Source organism: Scyliorhinus torazame, unplaced genomic scaffold, assembly GCF_047496885.1.
Source record: "Scyliorhinus torazame isolate Kashiwa2021f unplaced genomic scaffold, sScyTor2.1 scaffold_398, whole genome shotgun sequence".
Taxonomy (NCBI): domain Eukaryota; kingdom Metazoa; phylum Chordata; class Chondrichthyes; order Carcharhiniformes; family Scyliorhinidae; genus Scyliorhinus; species Scyliorhinus torazame.
Genome location: NW_027308125.1, coordinates 71,343 through 89,611, shown reverse-complemented (window position 1 = coordinate 89,611; position 18,269 = coordinate 71,343).

Sequence of the window (18,269 nt, the reverse complement as noted above, 5' to 3'; positions counted from 1 at the left end):
TCAGGGAGATATCCGTACACTGACTGGTGTCTCTCAGTCCCTCTCTCTCAGGGAGATATCTGTACACTGACTGGTGTCTCTCAGTCCCTCTCTCAGGGAGATATCTGTACACTGACTGGTGTCTCTCAGTCCCTCTCTCTCAGGGAGATATCTGTACACTGACTGGTGTCTCTCAGTCCCTCTCTCTCAGGGAGATATCTGTACACTGACTGGTGTCTCTCAGTCCCTCTCTCAGGGAGATATCTGTACACTGACTGGTGTCTCTCAGTCTCTCTCTCAGGGTGATATCTGTACACTGACTGTTGTCTCTCCGTCTCTCTCTCAGGGTGATATCTGTGCACTGACTGGTGTCTCTCTGTCTGTCTCTCTCTCTCTCTCAGGGAGATATCTGTACACTGACTGGTGTCTCTCAGTCCCTCTCTCTCAGGGAGATATCTGTACACTGACTGGTGTCTCTCAGTCCCTCTCTCAGGGAGATATCTGTACACTGACTGGTGTCTCTCAGTCCCTCTCTCAGGCAGATATCTGTACACTGACTGGTGTCTCTCAGTCCCTCTCTCTCAGGGCGATATCTGTACCCTGACTGGTGTCTCTCAGTCCCTCTTTCAGGGAGATATCTGTACACTGACTGGTGTCTCTCAGTCCCTCTCTCAGGGAGATATCCGTACACTGACTGGTGTCTCTCAGTCCCTCTCTCTCAGGGAGATATCGGTACACTGACTGGTGTCTCTCAGTCCCTCTCTCAGGGAGATATCTGTACACTGACTGGTGTCTCTCAGTCCCTCACTCTCAGGGAGATATCTGTACACTGACTGGTGTCTCTCAGTCCCTCTCTCTCAGGGAGATATCTGTACACTGACTGGTGTCTCTCAGTCTCTCTCTCTCAGTGAGATATCTGTACACTGACTGGAGTCTCTCAGTCCCTCTCTCAGGGAGATATCTGTACACTGACTGGTGTCTCTCAGTCCCTCTCTCTCAGGGAGATATCTGTACACTGACTGGTGTCTCTCAGTCCCTCTCTCAGGGAGATATCTGTACACTGACTGGTGTCTCTCAGTCTCTCTCTCAGGGTGATATCTGTACACTGACTGTTGTCTCTCCGTCTCTCTCTCAGGGTGATATCTGTACACTGACTGGTGTCTCTCTGTCTGTCTCTCTCTCAGGGAGATATCTGTACACTGACTGGTGTCTCTCAGTCCAACTCTCTCAGGGAGATATCTGTACACTGACTGTTGTCTCTCCGTCTCTCTCTCAGGGTGATATCTGTACACTGACTGGTGTCTCTCTGTCTGTCTCTCTCTCAGGGAGATATCTGTACACTGACTGGTGTCTCTCCGTCTCTCTCTCAGGGTGATATCTGTACACTGACTGGTGTCTCTCAGTCCCTCTCTCTCAGGGAGATATCTGTACACTGACTGGTGTCTCTCAGTCCCTCTCTCTCAGGGAGATATCTGTACACTGACTGGTGTCTCTCAGTCTCTCTCACAGGGAGATATCTGTACACTGACTGGTGTCTCTCAGTCCCTCTCTCTCAGGGAGATATCTGTGCACTGACTGGTGTCTCTCAGTCCCTCTCTCTCAGGGAGATATCTGTACACTGACTGGTGTCTCTCAGTCTCACTCTCAGGCAGCTATCTGTACACTTACTGGTGTCTCTCAGTCACTCTCTCTCAGGGAGATATCTGTACACTGACTGGTGTCTCTCAGTCTCACTCTCAGGGAGATATCTGTACACTGACTGGTGTCTCGCAGTCCCTCTCTCTCAGGGAGATATCTGCACACTGACTGTTGTCTCTCAGTCCCTCTCTCAGGGAGATATCTGTACACTGACTGGTGTCTCTCAGTCCCTCTCTCAGGCAGATATCTGTACACTGACTGGTGTCTCTCAGTCCCTCTCTCTCAGGGAGATATCTGTACACTGACTGGTGTCTCTCAGTCCCTCTCTCAGGGAGATATCTGTACACTGACTGGTGTCTCTCAGTCCCTCTCTCAGGGAGATATCTGTACACTGACTGGTGTCTCTCAGTCCCTCTCTCTCAGGGAGATATCCGTACACTGACTGGTGTCTCTCAGTCCCTCTCTCTCAGGGAGATATCTGTACACTGACTGGTGTCTCTCAGTCCCTCTCTCAGGGAGATATCTGTACACTGACTGGCGTCTCTCAGTCCCTCACTCTCAGGGAGATATCTGTACACTGACTGGTGTCTCTCAGTCCCTCTCTCTCAGGGAGATATCTGTACACTGACTGGTGTCTCTCAGTCTCTCTCTCTCAGGGAGATATCTGTACACTGACTGGTGTCTCTCAGTCCCTCTCTCAGGGAGATATCTGTACACTGACACGTGTCTCTCAGTCCCTCTCTCTCAGGGAGATATCTGTACACTGACTGGTGACTCTCAGTCTCTCTCTCTCAGGGAGATATCTGTACACTGACTGGTGTCTCTCAGTCGCTCTCACAGGGAGATATCTGTACACTGACTGGTGTCTCTCAGTTCCTCTCTCTCAGGGAGATAACTGTACACTGACTGGTGTCTCTCAGTCCCTCTCTCTCAGGGAGATAACTGTACACTGACTGGTGTCTCTCTCTCGCTCTCTCAGGGAGATAACTGTACACTGACTGGTGTCTCTCAGTTCCTCTCTCTCAGGGAGATATCTGTACACTGACTGGTGTCTCTCAGTCCCTCTCTCTCAGGGAGATAACTGTACACTGACTGGTGTCTCTCAGTCCCTCTCAGGGAGATAACTGTACGCTGACTGGTGTCTCTCAGTCCCTCTCTCTCAGGGAGATATCTGTACACTGACTGGTGTTTCTCAGTTCCTCTCTCAGGGAGATAACTGTGCACTGACTGGTGTCTCTCAGTCCCTCACTCTCAGGGAGATATCTGTACACTGACTGGTGTCTCTCAGTCTCTCTCTCAGGAAGATATCTGTACACTGACTGGTCTCTCTCAGTCCCTCTCTCTCAGGGAGATATCCGTACACTGACTGGTGTCTCTCAGTCCTTCTCTCAGGGAGATATCTGTACTCTGACTGGTGTCTCTCATTCCCCCTCTCTCACGGAGATATCTGTACACTGACTGGTGTCTCTCAGTCCCTCTCTCTCAGGGAGATATCTGTACACTGACTGCTGTCTCTCAGTCTCTCTCTCAGGGAGATATCTGCACTCTGACTGGTGTCTCTCATTCCCCCTCTCTCACGGAGATATCTGTACACTGACTGGTGTCTCTCAGTCACTCTCTCAGGGAGATATCTGTACACTGACTGCTGTCTCTCAGTCTCTCTCTCAGGAAGATATCTGCACTCTGACTGGTGTCTCTCATTCCCCCTCTCTCACGGAGATATCTGTACACTGACTGGTGTCTCTCAGTCCCTCTCTCTCAGGGAGATATCTGTACAGTGACTGGTGTCTCTCAGTCACTCTCTCAGGGAGATATCTGTACACTGACTGCTGTCTCTCAGTCTCTCTCTCAGGGAGATATCTGTACTCTGACTGGTGTCTCTCATTCCCTCTCTCAGGGAGATATCTGTACACTGACTGCTGTCTCTCAGTCTCTCTCTCAGGGAGATATCTGCACTCTGACTGGTGTCTCTCATTCCCCCTCTCTCACGGAGATATCTGTACACTGACTGGTGTCTCTCAGTTCCTCTCTCAGGGAGATAACTGTGCACTGACTGGTGTCTCTCAGTCCCTCACTCTCAGGGAGATATCTGTACACTGACTGGTGTCTCTCAGTCTCTCTCTCAGGAAGATATCTGTACACTGACTGGTCTCTCTCAGTCCCTCTCTCTCAGGGAGATATCCGTACACTGACTGGTGTCTCTCAGTCCTTCTCTCAGGGAGATATCTGTACTCTGACTGGTGTCTCTCATTCCCCCTCTCTCACGGAGATATCTGTACACTGACTGGTGTCTCTCAGTCCCTCTCTCTCAATGAGATATCTGTACACTGACTGCTGTCTCTCAGTCTCTCTCTCAGGGAGATATCTGCACTCTGACTGGTGTCTCTCATTCCCCCTCTCTCACGGAGATATCTGTACACTGACTGGTGTCTCTCAGTCACTCTCTCAGGGAGATATCTGTACACTGACTGCTGTCTCTCAGTCTCTCTCTCAGGGAGATATCTGCACTCTGACTGGTGTCTCTCATTCCCCCTCTCTCACGGAGATATCTGTACACTGACTGGTGTCTCTCAGTCCCTCTCTCTCAGGGAGATATCTGTACAGTGACTGGTGTCTCTCAGTCACTCTCTCAGGGAGATATCTGTACACTGACTGCTGTCTCTCAGTCTCTCTCTCAGGGAGATATCTGTACTCTGACTGGTGTCTCTCATTCCCCCTCTCTCACGGAGATATCTGTACACTGACTGCTGTCTCTCAGTCTCTCTCTCAGGGAGATGTCAGTACACTGACTGGTGTCTCTCATTCCCCCTCTCTCAGGGAGATATCTGTACACTGACTGGTGTCTCTCAGTCCCTCTCTCAGGGAGATATCTGTACACTGACTGCTGTCTCTCAGTCCCTCTCTCAGGGAGATATCTGTACACTGACTGGTGTCTCTCAGTCTCTCTCTCTCAGGGAGATATCTGTACACTGACTGGTGTCCCTCAGTCCCTCTCTCTCAGGGAGATATCCGTACACTGACTGGTGTCTCTCAGTCCCTCTCTCTCAGGGAGATATCTGTACACTGACTGGTGTCTCTCAGTCCCTCTCTCAGGGAGATATCTGTACACTGACTGGTGTCTCTCAGTCCCTCTCTCTCAGGGAGATATCTGTACACTGACTGGTGTCTCTCAGTCCCTCTCTCAGGGAGATATCTGTACACTGACTGGTGTCTCTCAGTCTCTCTCTCAGGGTGATATCTGTACACTGACTGTTGTCTCTCCGTCTCTCTCTCAGGGTGATATCTGTACACTGACTGGTGTCTCTCTGTCTGTCTCTCTCTCTCTCTCAGGGAGATATCTGTACACTGACTGGTGTCTCTCAGTCCCTCTCTCTCAGGGAGATATCTGTACACTGACTGGTGTCTCTCAGTCCCTCTCTCAGGGAGATATCTGTACACTGACTGGTGTCTCTCAGTCCCTCTCTCAGGCAGATATCTGTACACTGACTGGTGTCTCTCAGTCCCTCTCTCTCAGGGCGATATCTGTACCCTGACTGGTGTCTCTCAGTCCCTCTTTCAGGGAGATATCTGTACACTGACTGGTGTCTCTCAGTCCCTCTCTCTCAGGGAGATATCGGTACACTGACTGGTGTCTCTCAGTCCCTCTCTCAGGGAGATATCTGTACACTGACTGGTGTCTCTCAGTCCCATCTCTCAGGGAGATATCTGTACACTGACTGGTGTCTCTCAGTCCCTCTCTCTCAGGGAGATATCTGTACACTGACTGGTGTCTCTCAGTCTCTCTCTCTCAGTGAGATATCTGTACACTGACTGGAGTCTCTCAGTCCCTCTCTCAGGGAGATATCTGTACACTGACTGGTGTCTCTCAGTCCCTCTCTCTCAGGGAGATATCTGTACACTGACTGGAGTCTCTCAATCCCTCTCTCAGGGAGATATCTGTACACTGACTGGTGTCTCTCAGTCTCTCTCTCAGGGTGATATCTGTACACTGACTGTTGTCTCTCCGTCTCTCTCTCAGGGTGATATCTGTACACTGACTGGTGTCTCTCTGTCTGTCTCTCTCTCAGGGAGATATCTGTACACTGACTGGTGTCTCTCAGTCCAACTCTCTCAGGGAGATATCTGTACACTGACTGTTGTCTCTCCGTCTCTCTCTCAGGGTGATATCTGTACACTGACTGGTGTCTCTCTGTCTGTCTCTCTCTCAGGGAGATATCTGTACACTGACTGGTGTCTCTCCGTCTCTCTCTCAGGGTGATATCTGTACACTGACTGGTGTCTCTCAGTCCCTCTCTCTCAGGGAGATATCTGTACACTGACTGGTGTCTCTCAGTCCCTCTCTCTCAGGGAGATATCTGTACACTGACTGGTGTCTCTCAGTCTCTCTCACAGGGAGATATCTGTACACTGACTGGTGTCTCTCAGTCCCTCTCTCTCAGGGAGATATCTGTGCACTGACTGGTGTCTCTCAGTCCCTCTCTCTCAGGGAGATATCTGTACACTGACTGGTGTCTCTCAGTCTCACTCTCAGGCAGCTATCTGTACACTTACTGGTGTCTCTCAGTCACTCTCTCTCAGGGAGATATCTGTACACTGACTGGTGTCTCTCAGTCTCACTCTCAGGGAGATATCTGTACACTGACTGGTGTCTCGCAGTCCCTCTCTCTCAGGGAGATATCTGTACACTGACTGTTGTCTCTCAGTCCCTCTCTCAGGGAGATATCTGTACACTGACTGGTGTCTCTCAGTCCCTCTCTCAGGCAGATATCTGTACACTGACTGGTGTCTCTCAGTCCCTCTCTCTCAGGGAGATATCTGTACACTGACTGGTGTCTCTCAGTCCCTCTCTCAGGGAGATATCTGTACACTGACTGGTGTCTCTCAGTCCCTCTCTCAGGGAGATATCTGTACACTGACTGGTGTCTCTCAGTCCCTCTCTCTCAGGGAGATATCCGTACACTGACTGGTGTCTCTCAGTCCCTCTCTCTCAGGGAGATATCTGTACACTGACTGGTGTCTCTCAGTCCCTCTCTCAGGGAGATATCAGTACACTGACTGGCGTCTCTCAGTCCCTCACTCTCAGGGAGATATCTGTACACTGACTGGTGTCTCTCAGTCCCTCTCTCTCAGGGAGATATCTGTACACTGACTGGTGTCTCTCAGTCTCTCTCTCTCAGGGAGATATCTGTACACTGACTGGTGTCTCTCAGTCCCTCTCTCAGGGAGATATCTGTACACTGACACGTGTCTCTCAGTCCCTCTCTCTCAGGGAGATATCTGTACACTGACTGGTGACTCTCAGTCTCTCTCTCTCAGGGAGATATCTGTACACTGACTGCTGTCTCTCAGTCTCTCTCTCAGGGAGATATCTGCACTCTGACTGGTGTCTGTCATTCCCCCTCTCTCACGGAGATATCTGTACACTGACTGGTGTCTCTCAGTTCCTCTCTCAGGGAGATAACTGTGCACTGACTGGTGTCTCTCAGTCCCTCACTCTCAGGGAGATATCTGTACACTGACTGGTGTCTCTCAGTCTCTCTCTCAGGAAGATATCTGTACACTGACTGGTCTCTCTCAGTCCCTCTCTCTCAGGGAGATATCCGTACACTGACTGGTGTCTCTCAGTCCTTCTCTCAGGGAGATATCTGTACTCTGACTGGTGTCTCTCATTCCCCCTCTCTCACGGAGATATCTGTACACTGACTGGTGTCTCTCAGTCCCTCTCTCTCAATGAGATATCTGTACACTGACTGCTGTCTCTCAGTCTCTCTCTCAGGGAGATATCTGCACTCTGACTGGTGTCTCTCATTCCCCCTCTCTCACGGAGATATCTGTACACAGACTGGTGTCTCTCAGTCACTCTCTCAGGGAGATATCTGTACACTGACTGCTGTCTCTCAGTCTCTCTCTCAGGGAGATATCTGCACTCTGACTGGTGTCTCTCATTCCCCCTCTCTCACGGAGATATCTGTACACTGACTGGTGTCTCTCAGTCCCTCTCTCTCAGGGAGATATCTGTACAGTGACTGGTGTCTCTCAGTCACTCTCTCAGGGAGATATCTGTACACTGACTGCTGTCTCTCAGTCTCTCTCTCAGGGAGATATCTGTACTCTGACTGGTGTCTCTCATTCCCCCTCTCTCACGGAGATATCTGTACACTGACTGCTGTCTCTCAGTCTCTCTCTCAGGGAGATGTCAGTACACTGACTGGTGTCTCTCATTCCCCCTCTCTCAGGGAGATATCTGTACACTGACTGATGTCTCTCAGTCCCTCTCTCAGGGAGATATCTGTACACTGACTGCTGTCTCTCAGTCCCTCTCTCAGGGAGATATCTGTACACTGACTGGTGTCTCTCAGTCTCTCTCTCTCAGGGAGATATCTGTACACTGACTGGTGTCCCTCAGTCCCTCTCTCTCAGGGAGATATCCGTACACTGACTGGTGTCTCTCAGTCCCTCTCTCTCAGGGAGATATCTGTACACTGACTGGTGTCTCTCAGTCCCTCTCTCAGGGAGATATCTGTACACTGACTGGTGTCTCTCAGTCCCTCTCTCTCAGGGAGATATCTGTACACTGACTGGTGTCTCTCAGTCCCTCTCTCAGGGAGATATCTGTACACTGACTGGTGTCTCTCAGTCTCTCTCTCAGGGTGATATCTGTACACTGACTGTTGTCTCTCCGTCTCTCTCTCAGGGTGATATCTGTACACTGACTGGTGTCTCTCTGTCTGTCTCTCTCTCTCTCTCAGGGAGATATCTGTACACTGACTGGTGTCTCTCAGTCCCTCTCTCTCAGGGAGATATCTGTACACTGACTGGTGTCTCTCAGTCCCTCTCTCAGGGAGATATCTGTACACTGACTGGTGTCTCTCAGTCCCTCTCTCAGGCAGATATCTGTACACTGACTGGTGTCTCTCAGTCCCTCTCTCTCAGGGCGATATCTGTACCCTGACTGGTGTCTCTCAGTCCCTCTTTCAGGGAGATATCTGTACACTGACTGGTGTCTCTCAGTCCCTCTCTCAGGGAGATATCTGTACACTGACTGGTGTCTCTCAGTCCCTCTCTCTCAGGGAGATATCCGTACACTGACTGGTGTCTCTCAGTCCCTCTCTCTCAGGGAGATATCGGTACACTGACTGGTGTCTCTCAGTCCCTCTCTCAGGGAGATATCTGTACACTGACTGGTGTCTCTCAGTCCCTCACTCTCAGGGAGATATCTGTACACTGACTGGTGTCTCTCAGTCCCTCTCTCTCAGGGAGATATCTGTACACTGACTGGTGTCTCTCAGTCTCTCTCTCTCAGTGAGATATCTGTACACTGACTGGAGTCTCTCAGTCCCTCTCTCAGGGAGATATCTGTACACTGACTGGTGTCTCTCAGTCCCTCTCTCTCAGGGAGATATCTGTACACTGACTGGAGTCTCTCAGTCCCTCTCTCAGGGAGATATCTGTACACTGACTGGTGTCTCTCAGTCTCTCTCTCTTAGGGTGATATCTGTACACTGACTGTTGTCTCTCCGTCTCTCTCTCAGGGTGATATCTGTACACTGACTGGTGTCTCTCTGTCTGTCTCTCTCTCAGGGAGATATCTGTACACTGACTGGTGTCTCTCAGTCCAACTCTCTCAGGGAGATATCTGTACACTGACTGTTGTCTCTCCGTCTCTCTCTCAGGGTGATATCTGTACACTGACTGGTGTCTCTCTGTCTGTCTCTCTCTCAGGGAGATATCTGTACACTGACTGGTGTCACTCCGTCTCTCTCTCAGGGTGATATCTGTACACTGACTGGTGTCTCTCAGTCCCTCTCTCTCAGGGAGATATCTGTACACTGACTGGTGTCTCTCAGTCCCTCTCTCTCAGGGAGATATCTGTACACTGACTGGTGTCTCTCAGTCTCTCTCACAGGGAGATATCTGTACACTGACTGGTGTCTCTCAGTCCCTCTCTCTCAGGGAGATATCTGTGCACTGACTGGTGTCTCTCAGTCCCTCTCTCTCAGGGAGATATCTGTACACTGACTGGTGTCTCTCAGTCTCACTCTCAGGCAGCTATCTGTACACTTACTGGTGTCTCTCAGTCACTCTCTCTCAGGGAGATATCTGTACACTGACTGGTGTCTCTCAGTCTCACTCTCAGGGAGATATCTGTACACTGACTGGTGTCTCGCAGTCCCTCTCTCTCAGGGAGATATCTGTACACTGACTGTTGTCTCTCAGTCCCTCTCTCAGGGAGATATCTGTACACTGACTGGTGTCTCTCAGTCCCTCTCTCAGGCAGATATCTGTACACTGACTGGTGTCTCTCAGTCCCTCTCTCTCAGGGAGATATCTGTACACTGACTGGTGTCTCTCAGTCCCTCTCTCAGGGAGATATCTGTACACTGACTGGTGTCTCTCAGTCCCTCTCTCAGGGAGATATCTGTACACTGACTGGTGTCTCTCAGTCCCTCTCTCTCAGGGAGATATCCGTACACTGACTGGTGTCTCTCAGTCCCTCTCTCTCAGGGAGATATCTGTACACTGACTGGTGTCTCTCAGTCCCTCTCTCAGGGAGATATCTGTACACTGACTGGCGTCTCTCAGTCCCTCACTCTCAGGGAGATATCTGTACACTGACTGGTGTCTCTCAGTCCCTCTCTCTCAGGGAGATATCTGTACACTGACTGGTGTCTCTCAGTCTCTCTCTCTCAGGGAGATATCTGTACACTGACTGGTGTCTCTCAGTCCCTCTCTCAGGGAGATATCTGTACACTGACACGTGTCTCTCAGTCCCTCTCTCTCAGGGAGATATCTGTACACTGACTGGTGACTCTCAGTCTCTCTCTCTCAGGGAGATATCTGTACACTGACTGGTGTCTCTCAGTCGCTCTCACAGGGAGATATCTGTACACTGACTGGTGTCTCTCAGTTCCTCTCTCTCAGGGAGATAACTGTACACTGACTGGTGTCTCTCAGTCCCTCTCTCTCAGGGAGATAACTGTACACTGACTGGTGTCTCTCTCTCGCTCTCTCAGGGAGATAACTGTACACTGACTGGTGTCTCTCAGTTCCTCTCTCTCAGGGAGATATCTGTACACTGACTGGTGTCTCTCAGTCCCTCTCTCTCAGGGAGATAACTGTACACTGACTGGTGTCTCTCAGTCCCTCTCTCTCAGGGAGATAACTGTACGCTGACTGGTGTCTCTCAGTCCCTCTCTCTCAGGGAGATATCTGTACACTGACTGGTGTTTCTCAGTTCCTCTCTCAGGGAGATAACTGTGCACTGACTGGTGTCTCTCAGTCCCTCACTCTCAGGGAGATATCTGTACACTGACTGGTGTCTCTCAGTCTCTCTCTCAGGAAGATATCTGTACACTGACTGGTCTCTCTCAGTCCCTCTCTCTCAGGGAGATATCCGTACACTGACTGGTGTCTCTCAGTCCTTCTCTCAGGGAGATATCTGTACTCTGACTGGTGTCTCTCATTCCCCCTCTCTCACGGAGATATCTGTACACTGACTGGTGTCTCTCAGTCCCTCTCTCTCAGGGAGATATCTGTACACTGACTGCTGTCTCTCAGTCTCTCTCTCAGGGAGATATCTGCACTCTGACTGGTGTCTCTCATTCCCCCTCTCTCACGGAGATATCTGTACACTGACTGGTGTCTCTCAGTCACTCTCTCAGGGAGATATCTGTACACTGACTGCTGTCTCTCAGTCTCTCTCAGGGAGATATCTGCACTCTGACTGGTGTCTCTCATTCCCCCTCTCTCACGGAGATATCTGTACACTGACTGGTGTCTCTCAGTCCCTCTCTCTCAGGGAGATATCTGTACAGTGACTGGTGTCTCTCAGTCACTCTCTCAGGGAGATATCTGTACACTGACTGCTGTCTCTCAGTCTCTCTCTCAGGGAGATATCTGTACTCTGACTGGTGTCTCTCATTCCCTCTCTCAGGGAGATATCTGTACACTGACTGCTGTCTCTCAGTCTCTCTCTCAGGGAGATATCTGCACTCTGACTGGTGTCTCTCATTCCCCCTCTCTCACGGAGATATCTGTACACTGACTGGTGTCTCTCAGTCCCTCTCTCTCAGGGAGATAACTGTACACTGACTGGTGTCTCTCAGTCCCTCTCTCTCAGGGAGATAACTGTACGCTGACTGGTGTCTCTCAGTCCCTCTCTCTCAGGGAGATATCTGTACACTGACTGGTGTCTCTCAGTCACTCTCTCAGGGAGATATCTGTACACTGACTGCTGTCTCTCAGTCTCTCTCTCAGGGAGATATCTGCACTCTGACTGGTGTCTCTCATTCCCCCTCTCTCACGGAGATATCTGTACACTGACTGGTGTCTCTCAGTCCCACTCTCTCAGGGAGATATCTGTACACTGACTGCTGTCTCTCAGTCTCTCTCTCAGGGAGATATCTGTACACTGACTGGTGTCTCTCAGTCCCTCTCTCTCAGGGAGATATCTGTACACTGACTGCTGTCTCTCAGTCCCTCTCTCTCAGGGAGATATCTGTACACTGACTGGTGTCTCTCAGTCCCTCTCTCTCAGTGAGATATCTGTACACTGACTGCTGTCTCTCAGTCTCTCTCTCAGGGAGATGTCAGTACACTGACTGGTGTCTCTCATTCCCCCTCTCTCAGGGAGATATCTGTACACTGACTGATGTCTCTCAGTCCCTCTCTCAGGGAGATATCTGTACACTGACTGCTGTCTCTCAGTCCCTCTCTCAGGGAGATATCTGTACACTGACTGGTGTCTCTCAGTCTCTCTCTCTCAGGGAGATATCTGTACACTGACTGGTGTCCCTCAGTCCCTCTCTCTCAGGGAGATATCCGTACACTGACTGGTGTCTCTCAGTCCCTCTCTCTCAGGGAGATATCTGTACACTGACTGGTGTCTCTCAGTCCCTCTCTCAGGGAGATATCTGTACACTGACTGGTGTCTCTCAGTCCCTCTCTCTCAGGGAGATATCTGTACACTGACTGGTGTCTCTCAGTCCCTCTCTCAGGGAGATATCTGTACACTGACTGGTGTCTCTCAGTCTCTCTCTCAGGGTGATATCTGTACACTGACTGTTGTCTCTCCGTCTCTCTCTCAGGGTGATATCTGTACACTGACTGGTGTCTCTCTGTCTGTCTCTCTCTCTCTCTCAGGGAGATATCTGTACACTGACTGGTGTCTCTCAGTCCCTCTCTCTCAGGGAGATATCTGTACACTGACTGGTGTCTCTCAGTCCCTCTCTCAGGGAGATATCTGTACACTGACTGGTGTCTCTCAGTCCCTCTCTCAGGCAGATATCTGTACACTGACTGGTGTCTCTCAGTCCCTCTCTCTCAGGGCGATATCTGTACCCTGACTGGTGTCTCTCAGTCCCTCTTTCAGGGAGATATCTGTACACTGACTGGTGTCTCTCAGTCCCTCTCTCAGGGAGATATCTGTACACTGACTGGTGTCTCTCAGTCCCTCTCTCTCAGGGAGATATCCGTACACTGACTGGTGTCTCTCAGTCCCTCTCTCTCAGGGAGATATCGGTACACTGACTGGTGTCTCTCAGTCCCTCTCTCAGGGAGATATCTGTACACTGACTGGTGTCTCTCAGTCCCTCACTCTCAGGGAGATATCTGTACACTGACTGGTGTCTCTCAGTCCCTCTCTCTCAGGGAGATATCTGTACACTGACTGGTGTCTCTCAGTCTCTCTCTCTCAGTGAGATATCTGTACACTGACTGGAGTCTCTCAGTCCCTCTCTCAGGGAGATATCTGTACACTGACTGGTGTCTCTCAGTCCCTCTCTCTCAGGGAGATATCTGTACACTGACTGGAGTCTCTCAGTCCCTCTCTCAGGGAGATATCTGTACACTGACTGGTGTCTCTCAGTCTCTCTCTCTTAGGGTGATATCTGTACACTGACTGTTGTCTCTCCGTCTCTCTCTCAGGGTGATATCTGTACACTGACTGGTGTCTCTCTGTCTGTCTCTCTCTCAGGGAGATATCTGTACACTGACTGGTGTCTCTCAGTCCAACTCTCTCAGGGAGATATCTGTACACTGACTGTTGTCTCTCCGTCTCTCTCTCAGGGTGATATCTGTACACTGACTGGTGTCTCTCTGTCTGTCTCTCTCTCAGGGAGATATCTGTACACTGACTGGTGTCACTCCGTCTCTCTCTCAGGGTGATATCTGTACACTGACTGGTGTCTCTCAGTCCCTCTCTCTCAGGGAGATATCTGTACACTGACTGGTGTCTCTCAGTCCCTCTCTCTCAGGGAGATATCTGTACACTGACTGGTGTCTCTCAGTCTCTCTCACAGGGAGATATCTGTACACTGACTGGTGTCTCTCAGTCCCTCTCTCTCAGGGAGATATCTGTGCACTGACTGGTGTCTCTCAGTCCCTCTCTCTCAGGGAGATATCTGTACACTGACTGGTGTCTCTCAGTCTCACTCTCAGGCAGCTATCTGTACACTTACTGGTGTCTCTCAGTCACTCTCTCTCAGGGAGATATCTGTACACTGACTGGTGTCTCTCAGTCTCACTCTCAGGGAGATATCTGTACACTGACTGGTGTCTCGCAGTCCCTCTCTCTCAGGGAGATATCTGTACACTGACTGTTGTCTCTCAGTCCCTCTCTCAGGGAGATATCTGTACACTGACTGGTGTCTCTCAGTCCCTCTCTCAGGCAGATATCTGTACACTGACTGGTGTCTCTCAGTCCCTCTCTCTCAGGGAGATATCTGTACACTGACTGGTGTCTCTCAGTCCCTCTCTCAGGGAGATATCTGTACACTGACTGGTGTCTCTCAGTCCCTCTCTCAGGGAGATATCTGTACACTGACTGGTGTCTCTCAGTCCCTCTCTCTCAGGGAGATATCCGTACACTGACTGGTGTCTCTCAGTCCCTCTCTCTCAGGGAGATATCTGTACACTGACTGGTGTCTCTCAGTCCCTCTCTCAGGGAGATATCTGTACACTGACTGGCGTCTCTCAGTCCCTCACTCTCAGGGAGATATCTGTACACTGACTGGTGTCTCTCAGTCCCTCTCTCTCAGGGAGATATCTGTACACTGACTGGTGTCTCTCAGTCTCTCTCTCTCAGGGAGATATCTGTACACTGACTGGTGTCTCTCAGTCCCTCTCTCAGGGAGATATCTGTACACTGACACGTGTCTCTCAGTCCCTCTCTCTCAGGGAGATATCTGTACACTGACTGGTGACTCTCAGTCTCTCTCTCTCAGGGAGATATCTGTACACTGACTGGTGTCTCTCAGTCGCTCTCACAGGGAGATATCTGTACACTGACTGGTGTCTCTCAGTTCCTCTCTCTCAGGGAGATAACTGTACACTGACTGGTGTCTCTCAGTCCCTCTCTCTCAGGGAGATAACTGTACACTGACTGGTGTCTCTCTCTCGCTCTCTCAGGGAGATAACTGTACACTGACTGGTGTCTCTCAGTTCCTCTCTCTCAGGGAGATATCTGTACACTGACTGGTGTCTCTCAGTCCCTCTCTCTCAGGGAGATAACTGTACACTGACTGGTGTCTCTCAGTCCCTCTCTCTCAGGGAGATAACTGTACGCTGACTGGTGTCTCTCAGTCCCTCTCTCTCAGGGAGATATCTGTACACTGACTGGTGTTTCTCAGTTCCTCTCTCAGGGAGATAACTGTGCACTGACTGGTGTCTCTCAGTCCCTCACTCTCAGGGAGATATCTGTACACTGACTGGTGTCTCTCAGTCTCTCTCTCAGGAAGATATCTGTACACTGACTGGTCTCTCTCAGTCCCTCTCTCTCAGGGAGATATCCGTACACTGACTGGTGTCTCTCAGTCCTTCTCTCAGGGAGATATCTGTACTCTGACTGGTGTCTCTCATTCCCCCTCTCTCACGGAGATATCTGTACACTGACTGGTGTCTCTCAGTCCCTCTCTCTCAGGGAGATATCTGTACACTGACTGCTGTCTCTCAGTCTCTCTCTCAGGGAGATATCTGCACTCTGACTGGTGTCTCTCATTCCCCCTCTCTCACGGAGATATCTGTACACTGACTGGTGTCTCTCAGTCACTCTCTCAGGGAGATATCTGTACACTGACTGCTGTCTCTCAGTCTCTCTCAGGGAGATATCTGCACTCTGACTGGTGTCTCTCATTCCCCCTCTCTCACGGAGATATCTGTACACTGACTGGTGTCTCTCAGTCCCTCTCTCTCAGGGAGATATCTGTACAGTGACTGGTGTCTCTCAGTCACTCTCTCAGGGAGATATCTGTACACTGACTGCTGTCTCTCAGTCTCTCTCTCAGGGAGATATCTGTACTCTGACTGGTGTCTCTCATTCCCTCTCTCAGGGAGATATCTGTACACTGACTGCTGTCTCTCAGTCTCTCTCTCAGGGAGATATCTGCACTCTGACTGGTGTCTCTCATTCCCCCTCTCTCACGGAGATATCTGTACACTGACTGGTGTCTCTCAGTCCCTCTCTCTCAGGGAGATAACTGTACACTGACTGGTGTCTCTCAGTCCCTCTCTCTCAGGGAGATAACTGTACGCTGACTGGTGTCTCTCAGTCCCTCTCTCTCAGGGAGATATCTGTACACTGACTGGTGTCTCTCAGTCACTCTCTCAGGGAGATATCTGTACACTGACTGCTGTCTCTCAGTCTCTCTCTCAGGGAGATATCTGCACTCTGACTGGTGTCTCTCATTCCCCCTCTCTCACGGAGATATCTGTACACTGACTGGTGTCTCTCAGTCCCACTCTCTCAGGGAGATATCTGTACACTGACTGCTGTCTCTCAGTCTCTCTCTCAGGGAGATATCTGTACACTGACTGGTGTCTCTCAGTCCCTCTCTCTCAGGGAGATATCTGTACACTGACTGCTGTCTCTCAGTCCCTCTCTCTCAGGGAGATATCTGTACACTGACTGGTGTCTCTCAGTCCCTCTCTCTCAGTGAGATATCTGTACACTGACTGGTGTCTCTCAGTCCCTCTCTCTCAGTGAGCTATCTGTACACCGACTGGTGTCTCTCAGTCTCCCTCTCTCAGGGAGATATCTGTACACTGACTGGTGTCTCTCAGTCTCTCTCTCAGGGAGATATCTGCACACTGACTGGTGTCTCTCAGTCCTTCTCTCTCAGGGAGATATCTGTACACTGACTGGTGTCTGTCAGTCACTCTCTCTCTCAGGGAGATATCTGTAACTGACTGGTGTCTCTCAGTCCCTCTCTCTCAGGGAGATATCTGTACACTGACTGGTGTCTCTCAGTCCCTCTCCCTCAGGGAGATATCTGTACACTGACTGGTGTCTCTCAGTCCCTCTCTCTCAGGGAGATATCTGTACACTGACTGGTGTCTCTCAGTCCCTCTCTCTCAGGGAGATATCTGTACACTGACTGGTGTCTCTCAGTCTCTCTCGCTCAGGGAGTTATCTGTGCACTGACTGGTGTCTCTCAGTCCCATCTCTCAGGGAGATATCTGTACACTGACTGGTGTCTCTCAGTCCCTCTCTCTCAGGGAGATATCTGTACACTGACTGGTGTCTCTCAGTCCCTCTCTCTCAGGGAGATATCTGTACACTGACTGGTGTCTCTCAGTCCCTCTCTCTCAGGGAGATATCTGTACACTGACTGGGGTCTCTCAGTCCCTCTCTCTCAGGGAGATATCTGTACACTGACTGGTGTCTCTCAGTCCCTCTCTCTCAGGGAGATATCTGTACACTGACAGGTGTCTCTCGGTCCCTCTCTCTCGCTCAGGGAGATATCTGTACACTGACTGGTGTCTCTCAGACCCTCTCTCTCAGGGAGATATCTGTACACTGACTGGTGTCTCTCAGTCCCTCTCTCAGGGAGATATCTGTACACTGACTGGTGTCTCTCAGTCCCTCTCTCTCAGGGAGATATCTGTACACTGACTGGTGTCTCTCAGTCCCTCTCTCTCAGGGAGATATCTCTACACTGACTGGTGTCTCTCAGTCCCCCTCTCAGGGAGATATCTGTGCACTGACTGGTGTCTCTCAGTCCCTCTCCCTCAGGGAGATATCTGTACACTGACTGGTGTCTCTCAGTCCCTCTCTCTCAGGGAGATATCTGTACACTGACTGGTGTCTCTCAGTCCCTCTCTCTCAGGGAGATATCTGTACACTGACTGGGGTCTCTCAGTCCCTCTCTCTCAGGGAGATATCTGTACACTGACTGGTGTCTCTCAGTCCCTCTCTCTCAGGGAGATATCTGTACACTGACAGGTGTCTCTCGGTCCCTCTCTCTCGCTCAGGGAGATATCTGTACACTGACAGGTGTCTCTCGGTCCCTCTCTCTCGCTCAGGGGGATATCTGTACACTGACTGGTGTCTCTCAGTCCCATCTCTCAGGGAGATATCTGTACACTGACTGGTGTCTCTCAGTCTCTCTCTCTCTGGGAGATATCTGTACACTGACTGGTGTCTCTCAGTCCCTCTCTCAGGGAGATATCTGTACACTGACTGGTGTCTCTCAGTCCCTCTCTCTCAGGGAGATATCTGTACACTGACTGCTGTCTCTCAGTCTCTATCTCAGGGAGTTATCTGTACACTGACTGGTGCCTCTCAGTCTCTCTCTCAGGGTGATATCTGTACACTGACTGGTGTCTCTCAGTCCCTCTCTCTCAGGGAGATATCTGTACACTGACTGGTGCCTCTC